The 10,765-nt window shown below is 55.2% G+C and overlaps 1 long non-coding RNA gene across 1 annotated transcript; it reads left to right on the plus strand.

Annotated features, from left to right (window-relative positions):
- The first annotated feature begins 382 nt into the window (after positions 1–382).
- LOC112587302 lies at positions 383–6,124 on the plus strand. Its single transcript, XR_003111753.3, has 2 exons — positions 383–979; positions 2,461–6,124. It is a non-coding gene; the product is annotated as an uncharacterized LOC112587302 (long non-coding RNA).
- The last annotated feature ends 4,641 nt before the right edge of the window (positions 6,125–10,765 follow it).

Genomic DNA, 10,765 nt, shown 5'->3' on the forward strand with positions numbered 1-10,765 from the left:
CACACGGCAGAGTCTAGCCAAGAGTCATACTTGGTTTGTGCACCCTCGTTGGGAGCTGCCCCAGCCCCTCGGGCATCCTGAACCTTCTGCAGTTCCGGACATGCGATGGGCTTGCTCTCTGCCCGAGAAGCACCAGCCGTAGGGCTAGTCTCTGAGCCTTTGGATTTATGACTCTCTGAGCTGTTTTCTATTCTAAAGGAGATCAGCCCTGGGTGTTCTTTGGAAGAAATGATGCTAAAGCTGAAACTCCAGTACTTTGGCCACCTCATGCGAAGAGTTGACTCATTGGAAAAGACTCTGATGCTGGGAGGGATTGGGGGCAGGAGGAGAAGGGGACGACAGAGGATGAGATGGCTGGATGGCATCACTGACTCAATGGACGTGAGTCTAGGTGAACTCCGGGAGTTGGTGATGGACAGGGAGGCCTGGCGTGCTGCGATTCATGGGGTCGTAAAGAGTCGGACACGGCTGAGTGACTGAACTAAACTGAACTGAACTGAGCTGTTTTCTTAAAAGTAAAGTGTGCCCAATGAGAGTGTTTAAAAAGATGAGTAAATAAGAATCATTTTTCTTCAGATAAGCCCTTAAGGAAAATGAAAAAGGCCCACAGGCCGCAGATCAGGCCTTGGGGTGAGTGGTTGTGCAGGGTCCTTCTGGAGCCCTGTCTGGGGGTCCCGCCTGCGGTGGGCAGCTGTGGTACCCCAGGGGAGGGTGTGAGACGCTGTGGGTTCTATGCCTCAGGGGTGACTCTGGCTACTGCTCTGTCGCGAGAGGCTCTTAGAGAAGCAGAGAGAATCTGCCTGCATAGCACCTGGGACAGACAACTCCCAGAGTAGAAAAGTGAAGCTCCAAGACTCTGCGACAGCCATGGCCGCTTCCCTGGCCCCCGACAGACAGACATCTCAAAGTCGCAGCCGGGCATCTCAGTGCGGCCGCCGCTCCTGAGCGCGGGCATCTGTGAATGTTTGCACCGGAGGCGGTGAGTGTGGTGTGGTGGTCCTGCCTCAGTTCCCCGCTAGCTGCCCCGTCAAGAGCCATCTGAGCTCCCGTGACTGAGTCACTCCCAACTTCAAGGGAGGAGTCTGTCTTTTGGGTGAGAAGCAAAGCTTGAGTCAGAGGCCGGATTCTGGTCTGGGTTTGGGCTTGGCCCGTATCTCCCGAGCCCTGACTGTAACAGGGAATCTGTGTTCCTGGGTGGGGGGCAGTCGGCCTCCCACCACGGGTCCAGTCAAGGGCATTTAGTGGCCCTTTAGTGGCCTAGACGAGACCGGGGCCTGTCCAGAGCCTGGGGGAGGACAGGTCCCTCTGACCCCTGGTAGCGTGACAGAGGCTGCCTTCCTGCGTCAGCTTCAAGCATCTCCCCCCTCCAGCCTGAGAGGCTGACGGCCACATCCCCAGCCCGTGATCCCAGCCGCTGTCCCATCCCTCGATGGACGGCAGGGGGACGGGGCCCCTGAGAGGCTGTGCAGCAGCCCCCCTGCACCAGGGCCACCAGTGCAGGCCTGACGTGAGGACTGGTGGCCAGGCCAGCAGGGGGTGGGCTCGGAACCTCCCGGCCCCCCTGTCTCATCCTCCACACCCCACCTCTTCCCTCCCCATCTTGGGGCTGAAGGGAGAAGACACCAGGGGAAATAAAGGTGAGAAGGAGGGACAGGCGGGAAGAGGTGCCTGGGGGTGCACTCTGCAGTGGGAAGGCCCGAGCCCAGGTCTGCGGGGTCGGCTGCCCCCCAACATCAACACTAGAGGAGAGAGTGCGTGTGAGTGAGTGAGTGTGTGAATAAAGGGAGTAGGGGACAGGGGGTGGGGGCGGCAGGGAGTAAGGGGAGGTTGGGGGTGTCAGGAGTAGAAAGCTGACAGAGACCACAAGCGTTCAGCGGGCTGAGGCCCCCGGGCTCTGGTGAGGCCCCTGGCGGTCAGGACCCGGGCCCAGGGCAGCGTCAGGCCTGCTCCCCAAGAGGAGGAAGTCGGCCCTCCCCTCCCAGCTCCCCCCTCGCTTGTCCTACTTACCATCGGCCACGGTGACCTCAGCTGGGCTTTACTTGGGGTAGAACGTGTGCCTCCTGCCCCCAGGGCCGCAGGGAGCCTGCGGGTGCAGTCAGCATTCCCAGAAGTAGGACGTGGCCCCTCCAGCCTGGGTCGGGTGAACGTGGCTTCACGGATGGACGGGCAGCTGTGCGTGTCCCTGCACGGGCGCCGCAGCCCCGGCCCCACCTGCAGGCCCCAGCCCCGAAGCCTGCTGCGTGCCAGGCAGCCGAACGCCCGCTGCCTAGCCCTGACCCCGGCACACACACAGGCTGCCCAAGGTCCCCACCCAGCGTGGGGCGGCCTGGCCGTCTCGGGCAGCGTGGAGACGGGAGAGTCAGGCCAGGACGCGGGCACACACGGCAGTCAGGCCATGTGGCTCCAAACGCTGTCTTTCCTGGGAATTCATATCTGACTTTAATGTTCCTTTCTGTCCAGAAGACACGCGGCGTCACCAAGACAGGAGCAAGGTGGGCAGGGAGCGCAGGATCTGCGAGAGCGCAGGATCTGTGAGTCCGCAGGCCCAGGGAGCGTCCTTCCCAGAGGCGGAGACGCTCCCAGGCTCAGCCTGTCTTTCACGGGGGGTCGGGCACTTCGTAGCTAGTAACAGAAGGGGTGGTGACACAGCTAAGTTTGGGAGGTAAACCACGGAACTCGTAAAGGTGGCTTCTCACCTGGGAGGCACACACCCACTGCACAGCTTCCTTGCATGCCTGTGGGGCACGCTGGCCCAGGCTGGGGCTTCCGGGGAACCTGGACTTGGGCACAGACAGAAGCCACTCTTGGAAATGGAGCCACACAGGGCAATACAGCCCAGACCCTCGAGGGGCGCTCCTGCCGTCTCACGCGTCTGTGAGACAGTCTGAGAACACCCCAAGTACTGTCAGAGGACAGCTCCATTCCTGCTTGCTGTTCTGCAATCTCCCTGAATTCTGTGGATTTGTTTTTTTCTCATCCATGTTTGCAGTCAAAGACTTTGAAGAGTAAGCTGGGGTCAGATGTGGTTCCCGACCCCGCTCCATCCCTTACAGGCACCCATGCTGGGCACGCCCCTCTCTTTACAAAGTGCCAGTTATTCACAAACACAGAGAATCCAGAATCACTGAGCTGACACTGAGGGTGGTAGCACTTAGGAACATTAAAAATGCTTTAACTTAAGGAAATCTATTCCTGCTCAGTTCCTTACAAATCTGATTCCTACGGGACCCTGCAGCCTAAAACAAAGGCCCACACCGGAGAAGGAGAGGGGGCCCTGGGTGGCAGCAGCATCTCAGGCTGGATGAGCTCACGCCGCAGTGGGGATGCGCGTTGCAGCAGAGGGGAGTGCGTGGGGGCCCCGCAGACGCCTGCTCTCCTTGTCGCCCAGACAGGCGGACGGAAGGAAGGACGGGTCTCTGCGGAAGCCGCCGACATGCAGGGTCGGACAGAAGGACACGAGAGCTGACAGCTTGGGGCGCCGCATGCACCAGGCTGCACCCCATTAGCAGGAGGTGCTTACAGGGCAGACACGTAAGTGGCAGCATCCGCACACACGTCTTATCACAGGGCTCAGTGGTGCATCAGGACCAGGAGGAACACAAGGCCTCCTTTCACAGCATCTTAAATTAAAATGTGAGAGAGGAGAAAGCTGCCTGTCAGGAAGCATCTCTGTCTCTTTGAGCGTGAGTGCTGTTTTGACAGCGCCCACTGGCTAGTGTCACCGGTGTCCTTGTAAACTTCCCTAGAAATGGGCCGTCCCTCCCGCCCGACGGCCCTCCCTCTCAATCTGCTCCTCCTGCAGGGCTTAATTGAATGTCTTGATGCGGACCAAAAGGGTTAATGGCAGAGCCCAATCGCACAATATCTTGGATTACAGACAGCCAGCGAGCACAGGCCGGCAGCATGGCAACGGGCCGCACCGTGGGAACGCGGCCGACAATGATGGGATTGACAGTGAGCGTGGAGAGGCCACCTTTGGGAGAGATCGCATCCCACAGCGAGCGGGGAAAGTGAGAAATAGTAGCAGATGCTGCGGGCGATGAGCAACAGATGCCTTCTGGCCGGGGCTGGCCAGCCAACCCGCTCCCACCGCCCGCAGGGAAGGGCCTCCCCGCCCCGCTGTGGAGGGAGGCAGCAAACACAAATATCGCAGAGGAATTAAAAACAGCAGATGGTGGCGGCAGGATTTGATGAGATCAGGGTCAGGTACGGCACACACTTGGTGGCAGCATTCATCGCTGCCCTGGGGGAGCGGGGAACTCAGGCCCTGCCCATGCTCAGCCTCGGGTGTGCTCGCCCGCCCCCCCGGCTGACCCCTGGACCGGCTCTGGGTGTCCCGTCACGTTTAGCAGAGTGCAGAGAGAACATATGTTGAATATTTTGTTAATTCAATTTGTGTTTAAATAATTGATGTCAGCCGATTCCAAATGGGAAAACGTAAAAGCCGCCTATGTTTGGTTTGATACGTTGTCTCCCACCCTGTCGTGCACAGGGGGTTGTTTTCATCACAAGACAAACCTTTGCCCCGTCATCTCTGGCCACCGGGCCTGCAGCCCGGTCTGCCGCTGCCTGCTGCCGGCGTTCAGGACCCCCAGGAAGTCCGGGCAGAGCGGGTGGGCACCTACCTTGGAGGCCTCCTGTGGGGGCGGTGTGGCTCCGCAGGGCTCCGTGTGTGCCCGCTGCCACGTGTGTGCAGGGCCTCACAGGCTGGAGCAGCTGGTGTGTGCCTGTGTTGTGTGAGGACACGTGGACACGGCACAACGTGCCTCACAAAACCCAGTTTGAAAAACTTTCAGAACCGAGTTGAGAAACCCTCTGAGCTCACATCCAGGGTCCACGGTCATGGACCGCACTCAAGGTGTGTCCACTGTTCCCTCCCCACTCGGGTACCCCAGGGGCGGAGGTCTGCGGCTGTGCGAGCTGGCGGGTGCGCAGGCCTCCACCCTGCACCGCGCAGAGAGTGCACAGAGGCTGAACCCTCGCCCAGGCAGAGAAAGTGCCTCTCCTCGAGGAAGGAAGCCTAGAGATGGTTTTTACACTTAAAAATAAAAAGTATGGCTTGTTTCAATTCAAAAGTAATAGCCGCTCACTTAGAAACAGAGGCAAGAAGAAAACAGCTGTGTTCGGCATCCCCAGGCTGTCCTGGTCACGCTGTGGCTACGTTCTTTCCACCTTTCTTTCCCACGCACCTTTATTGCTTATAGATTATGTATCAGTTTAAGGTATTTACAGGATTATTATTTTGTATCTTGATGTTTTGCATTATGTATGATGTAACCGCTTCTCTGCCCTTCAAGTATTATCTTGTTTGTATAATATTCTATTGAGTTGATAGACTTTTAAACATTTTCTCTTAAAAATATTTATTTGAATATTTGAATTGGTAAAATCATTTAGTTTTATAGATAATGCTGCCATGAATGTGTTTTGAAAATAATCTTAGAGCTCAGTTTGTTTGCTTAGGCTAATTTCCCAGGAGTGGAAGAGGGTAGATGAACAACATGAGAAAGCCAATTTCCTGCTCATAAAGGCAGCGCATGTTCACTGGGAAGGAGAGAAACTTAGACCAACGGAAAAGGAGAGTGAGAGGCAAGCAGGCTCCATGCGTGTTACATAAACTTTCATCAAAATCGGGGTTGTCCACTCTTGCAGCCAGTTTTTCAAAAGAATTGTGGCAAGAAACCCGCATAATGTAAATACCCTCCCAATAATTTCCAAGTTGTCACCATACACGCTGCCATACAATGAGCTTCCGAGCTAGTGTGAGCACACCTATGTCATTAACTCTATTCTAAAGTAGAATTTTATAAAGTCTACAGAGTATTCTTTCATACAGATGTTTTGTAATTTTTAGCTAATCCCCTTTTGTTGGTTATTAATGTCCTGTCTATTAATATTACTAAATAAAATCATAAAGAATGTCCTAGTATAAACATTGTTGTAAAAAACTTATTATTTCTTTGAGATACATTTTAGGAAGTGGAATTAGTGGTTTAAAGCAGCATTGCATTGTTTTATTGTCCTCCAAAATGTAAGCTTGTGCATTTTTCCTAGCAGCATTTGACAATGTGTATGTCCTATATTCTTGCTAATAATAAATATAGATAGTTTAAATTTTTCCAAATTTGATACATATTCATTTCTGTTTATATTTTATGACTTACTTTCAAGTAGGGCTATGAAAATGCGAGTTCATCCTTCACTCCTATTTCCTACTGTGAACTGCTGTTTTAGGACACAACTGAGACTCTAAATCCCTGTGACAACGTGGCTTCTCAGAAGCGTGGCCCGTCGTGCTCAGATGTGGGTGTGGAAGTCGTGGGGCGTGGGCTCTGCCTGGGTGTGCCTCAGAGAAGGCTGTATTCTTCCCACGGGGTCTGGTACTTCGTCCCAGGACTCCGAGGGTGACCCCCATGCGTCCGGAGTGGCCAATCCTGTTCTCTTCTCTTGCTGGGCGAACCTGAGAATCTGGTGGGGAATTTTCGGGGAGGAGGGCTGGGGTCACCAACTCCTTCTTCCTCCCTAGTCCTGGGGCCAGAATCACTGGGATGGACAATTCTTCACACTGAGGCTCGAGGTCTGGTGGCACCAGGGTTCTGGGTCCACTTGTGTTGAGATCGACAGCGTTGGGAGGAGGACGTCTGTGGTCTGAAAGGACCAGATGCCGCTGACTGACACTGGTAATGTCCCCAAGGAGCCCAGAGGCTGCAGGGTCTCCAGGCTCAGGTTTCCCTGCTGCTGTGAACTCTCAAAACTGGGGTCAAAATAGCAGGCGCTTGCAAGCTTCTCTGGGGAGATGGTCAGATTCTTTCCTCACTTGTCAAAGTGATCATGTCTCTCAGAAAATTAAAGTCTTTGGCCTAAGTCCAGTTCAGTTCAGTCACTCAGTGGTGTCCGACTCTTTACGACCCCATGAATCGCAGCACGCCAGGCCTCCCTGTCCATCACCAACTCCCGGAGTTCACCCAGACTCATGTCCATCGAGTCAGTGATGCCATCCAGCCATCTCATCCTCTGTCGTCCCCTTCTCCTCCTGCCCCCAATCCCTCCCAGCATCAGTCTTTTCCAATGAGTCAACTCTTCGCATGAGGTGGCCAAAGTACTGGAGTTTCAGCTTTAGCATCATTTCTTCCAAAGAACACCCAGGGCTGATCTTCTTCAGAATGGACTGGTTGGATCTCCTTGCAGTCCAAGGGACTCTCAAAGTCTTCTCCAACACCACAGTTCAAAAGCATCAGTTCTTCAGTGCTCAGCCTTCTTCACAGTCCAACTCTTACATCCATACATGACTACTGGAAAAACCATAGCCTTGACTAGACGGACCTTTGTTGGCAAAGTAATGTCTCTGCTTTTCAATATGCTATCTGGGTTGGTCATAACTTTCCTTCCAAGGAGTAAGCGTCTTTTAATTTCGTGGCTGCAATCACCATCTGCAGTGATTTTGGAGCCCCCCCCCAAAGTAAAGTCTGACACTGTTTCCACTGTTTCCCCATCTATTTCCCATGAAGTGGTGGGACTGGATGCCATGATCTTAGTTTTCTGAATTGAAGAAAGTAGGGAAAACCACTAGACCATTCAGGTATGACCTAAATCAAACCCCTTATGATTATACAGTGGAAGTGAGAAATAGATTTAAGGGACTAGAGCTGATAGATTGGAGAAGGCAATGGCACCCCACTCCAGTACTCTTGCCTGGAGAGTCCCATGGACAGAGGAGTCTGGTAGGCTGCAGTCCATGGGGTTGCTAAGAGTCGGACACGACTGAGCGACTTCACTTTCACTTTTCACTTTCATGCATTGGAGAAGGAAATGGCAATCCACTCTAGTGTTCTTGCCTGGAGAATCCCAGAGATGGGGGAGCCTGGTGGGCTGCCGTCTATGGGGTCACACAGAGTCGGACACGACTGAAGCGACTTAGCAGCAGCAGTAGCAGCATCTGATAGATAGAGTGCCTGATAAACTATGGACTGAGGTTCGTGATATTGTATAGGAGACAGGGATCAAGACCATCCCCATGGAAAAGAAATGAAAAAAAAGCTTTGCCCTAAAGGGGAGAACAATCCAAGAAGGCAGAGATGGTCCAGGCCCTTGGCCAGGCCAGGCACCAGGCTGGATGGCTGCTGCTGCTGGCTTGGAATTCCCTTCAGGCAGAGTCGGCTATCACGCAGAGGTTCTGTGTTTCTTTATCCCACCACTTTTGTTGGACATTTCTGTTCTAGATCTCTTTTGTTGTTATAAGTATATTTGTTATGATTGAGTTACCTTTATAAGACCTGGAATTTTGTGCTTTTCCTGTAGGGAGTTCCTTCTGACCTTGTGTATCAGTGTTTTCCCCAGGGGCTCCTGGATGCCTCCTGCACCACGCACTCCTGCTGCTTCAGAGGCTGAGGCTGCTGCAGGCGCTGGGCCCATGCTGGGGAGCTCAGTCAGTTCTGACCTCCACCTTTTGCCTCTGCTGCCCCGTTGCTTCCTGGAGGACTCTGTCTGGGGCTGCTTCTGAGGGACGTGCATCACTGAGAGTTTACAAAGACTTTTCTTCTCTGTTCTCTTTGATGGTTCAAAAATCCCGATGAAGTGCAGACACCTTAGAGCAGAAGGACCGGCAGAGAGAGGCACATGGAGAGCTCGTCCTGCAGCCGCAGGGGCGGAGCCGCGGCTGTGCCCCCTCTCCCAGAGCAGGGCTCTCATGCTGGGAAGGCCAGGCCATGGCCAGGAGTCTGGTCTGAGGATGGCAGTGGTGGCGGGAAGGACCCTGAGAGGGAGACCCAGCCCAGGCTGACCATGTGGAGCCGACTGGCCAGAAGTCCAGAGTGGCCTCCCACGGTCTCCCTCCAGGCCGAGGTCTGTCTGAGCAGCTCCAATCCCATCTGCAGTCAGGGCCATGTCTGCCCCTCAGCTGTTGCTGCAGGATGAGATCCTTTCCTGGCAGCTCCAGCCCCTCCTTGGGAGGGAGGCCCCGGGCTGCCTGTCTGGTGGCTCTGAGCAGTCCCTGACCGAGGAACCCGAGACCCAGCACACGTGGTGCAGTGTGAACTCACCCGGGCCAGGCCCCTGTGCTGATCCTCTGCCCTGGGCGAGGTCCTGAGCCTGAGAATGTGCAGCAGGGCCCCGGCAAGCACGGCCTGGAGGTCCAGCCCATTGGAAGCGACGAGACCCCTTCCATGGCTCTCACTGAGCTGAGGCGGCTCTCTGTCCCCCAGCCTCCGATCACTCTGCTCAGGCTTGCAGACCCCGCTCTCAGCAGGACCAGAGTCCCTGCAGCCCTTTCCACCTTAGACGGGCTCTGCTGTCAGCTGCCTCGCCCACACCTGGTGGAGCCATGTGCGGGGTCCTCCCCACACTTTTCTCATTGGGCTGAACTAGGTTCACTCACTGTGTCTCCTTCAGCCACTGCACGTCCCCTTCACTCACTGCGCGTCCCCTTTGGTCACTACATGTCCCTTCAGTCACTGCATGTCCCCTTCGGTCACTGGGTCTCCCCTTTGGTCACTACGTGTCCCCTTCAGTCACTGCATGTCCCCTTCAGTCACTACTCATCCCCTTCGGTCACTACATGTCCCTTCAGTCACTGCATGTCCCCTTCGGTCACTGTGCATCCCCTTCGGTCACTGGGTCTCCCCTTTGGTCACTGCATGTCCCCTTCGGTCACTGCATGTCCCCTTCGGTCACTGGGTCTCCCCTTCGGTCACTGCATGTCCCCTTTGGTCACTGCGCGTCCCCTTCCGTCACTGACTACACTGGAAGTTGGGGAAGGGGCACGACACACACTGGTTTCAGCCTTCATCTCCTCTCCTGGTTGGCGAGAAGGGAAAGATTCAGATTATTTAATTCAATTAATTAATTTAATTGCTTAAACTCCCAAACGTGTACTGTACACTTCATTTAGTTTTGGCAGGACCGACACTGCATGTTAAGAGCCCGTCTCCACTTGGTGAGGGGCGGGGGTAGATTTCCGGGCGAGCCTTTGAGGCTGTGGACTCAGTCGCGCACCTCACGATGCACGTAAGTGCACTCTGGACGGACGGCATTTGACAGCCAGACGCTGTCTGCTCCAGCCTTGGTCTGTCCGGCTGCTTCCTGTGTAGGGTGCTGAGCGGTTCTGGTGCACACTGGGGGCCCAGGGCTCCCAACAGCAGGTGGGAGCTGGCCCAGTCGCCCTCCCGCAGCCCCATCATCTTCAGGGAACCCAACCTGCTCCTGCTTCTGTGTCTCCCTGGGGTGCTGGGAGCTGGGAAGGTCTCCACCACCAGCACCAAGGCCCTGCCTGGGGCGCGTTGGTGCTTTGTTGGATGGCTTTGTGGTGAGGCGGTTCTTCCAGCAAGTCTGGCTAGTAGTGTGGACAGGGTGAGGGTCAGAGGAGGGGCGGGGGTGGACGCTGAGCCCTGGCCTGCTTGGACAGCACGAGTGGAGCCTGGATTCCAGATAGGAGCCTCCGTCCAGCTGGTCCCGGGCTCCTCGTCGCTCTTGGTCTCCTGTCCACACAGACGCGCCCCTCCTCGGGGGCAGGGGTCATGTGCAGATGTCTGGTGGGCTTGGGGTTGCTTTTCCACATGAGGATCCCGAGGAGCTGTGGCGGTGGCAGCGCGTCTGTCTAAGGTCCCTAACCGACAGAAGAGGAGATGGCCGCGCATTACTTACGTGAATAGTCAGATTCGGTCCTTGGCATCCAGTAGGAAGTGTCTTTGTTTTACTTTCCCTGTTGAGGGACCAATTAATCCGGACCCGGCCCACAGGTCCAGCTGTCACAGGCCTTCCTGAAAGGGCC

This window comes from Bubalus bubalis, chromosome 10 (assembly GCF_019923935.1).
Source record: "Bubalus bubalis isolate 160015118507 breed Murrah chromosome 10, NDDB_SH_1, whole genome shotgun sequence".
In the NCBI taxonomy this organism is placed as follows: domain Eukaryota; kingdom Metazoa; phylum Chordata; class Mammalia; order Artiodactyla; family Bovidae; genus Bubalus; species Bubalus bubalis.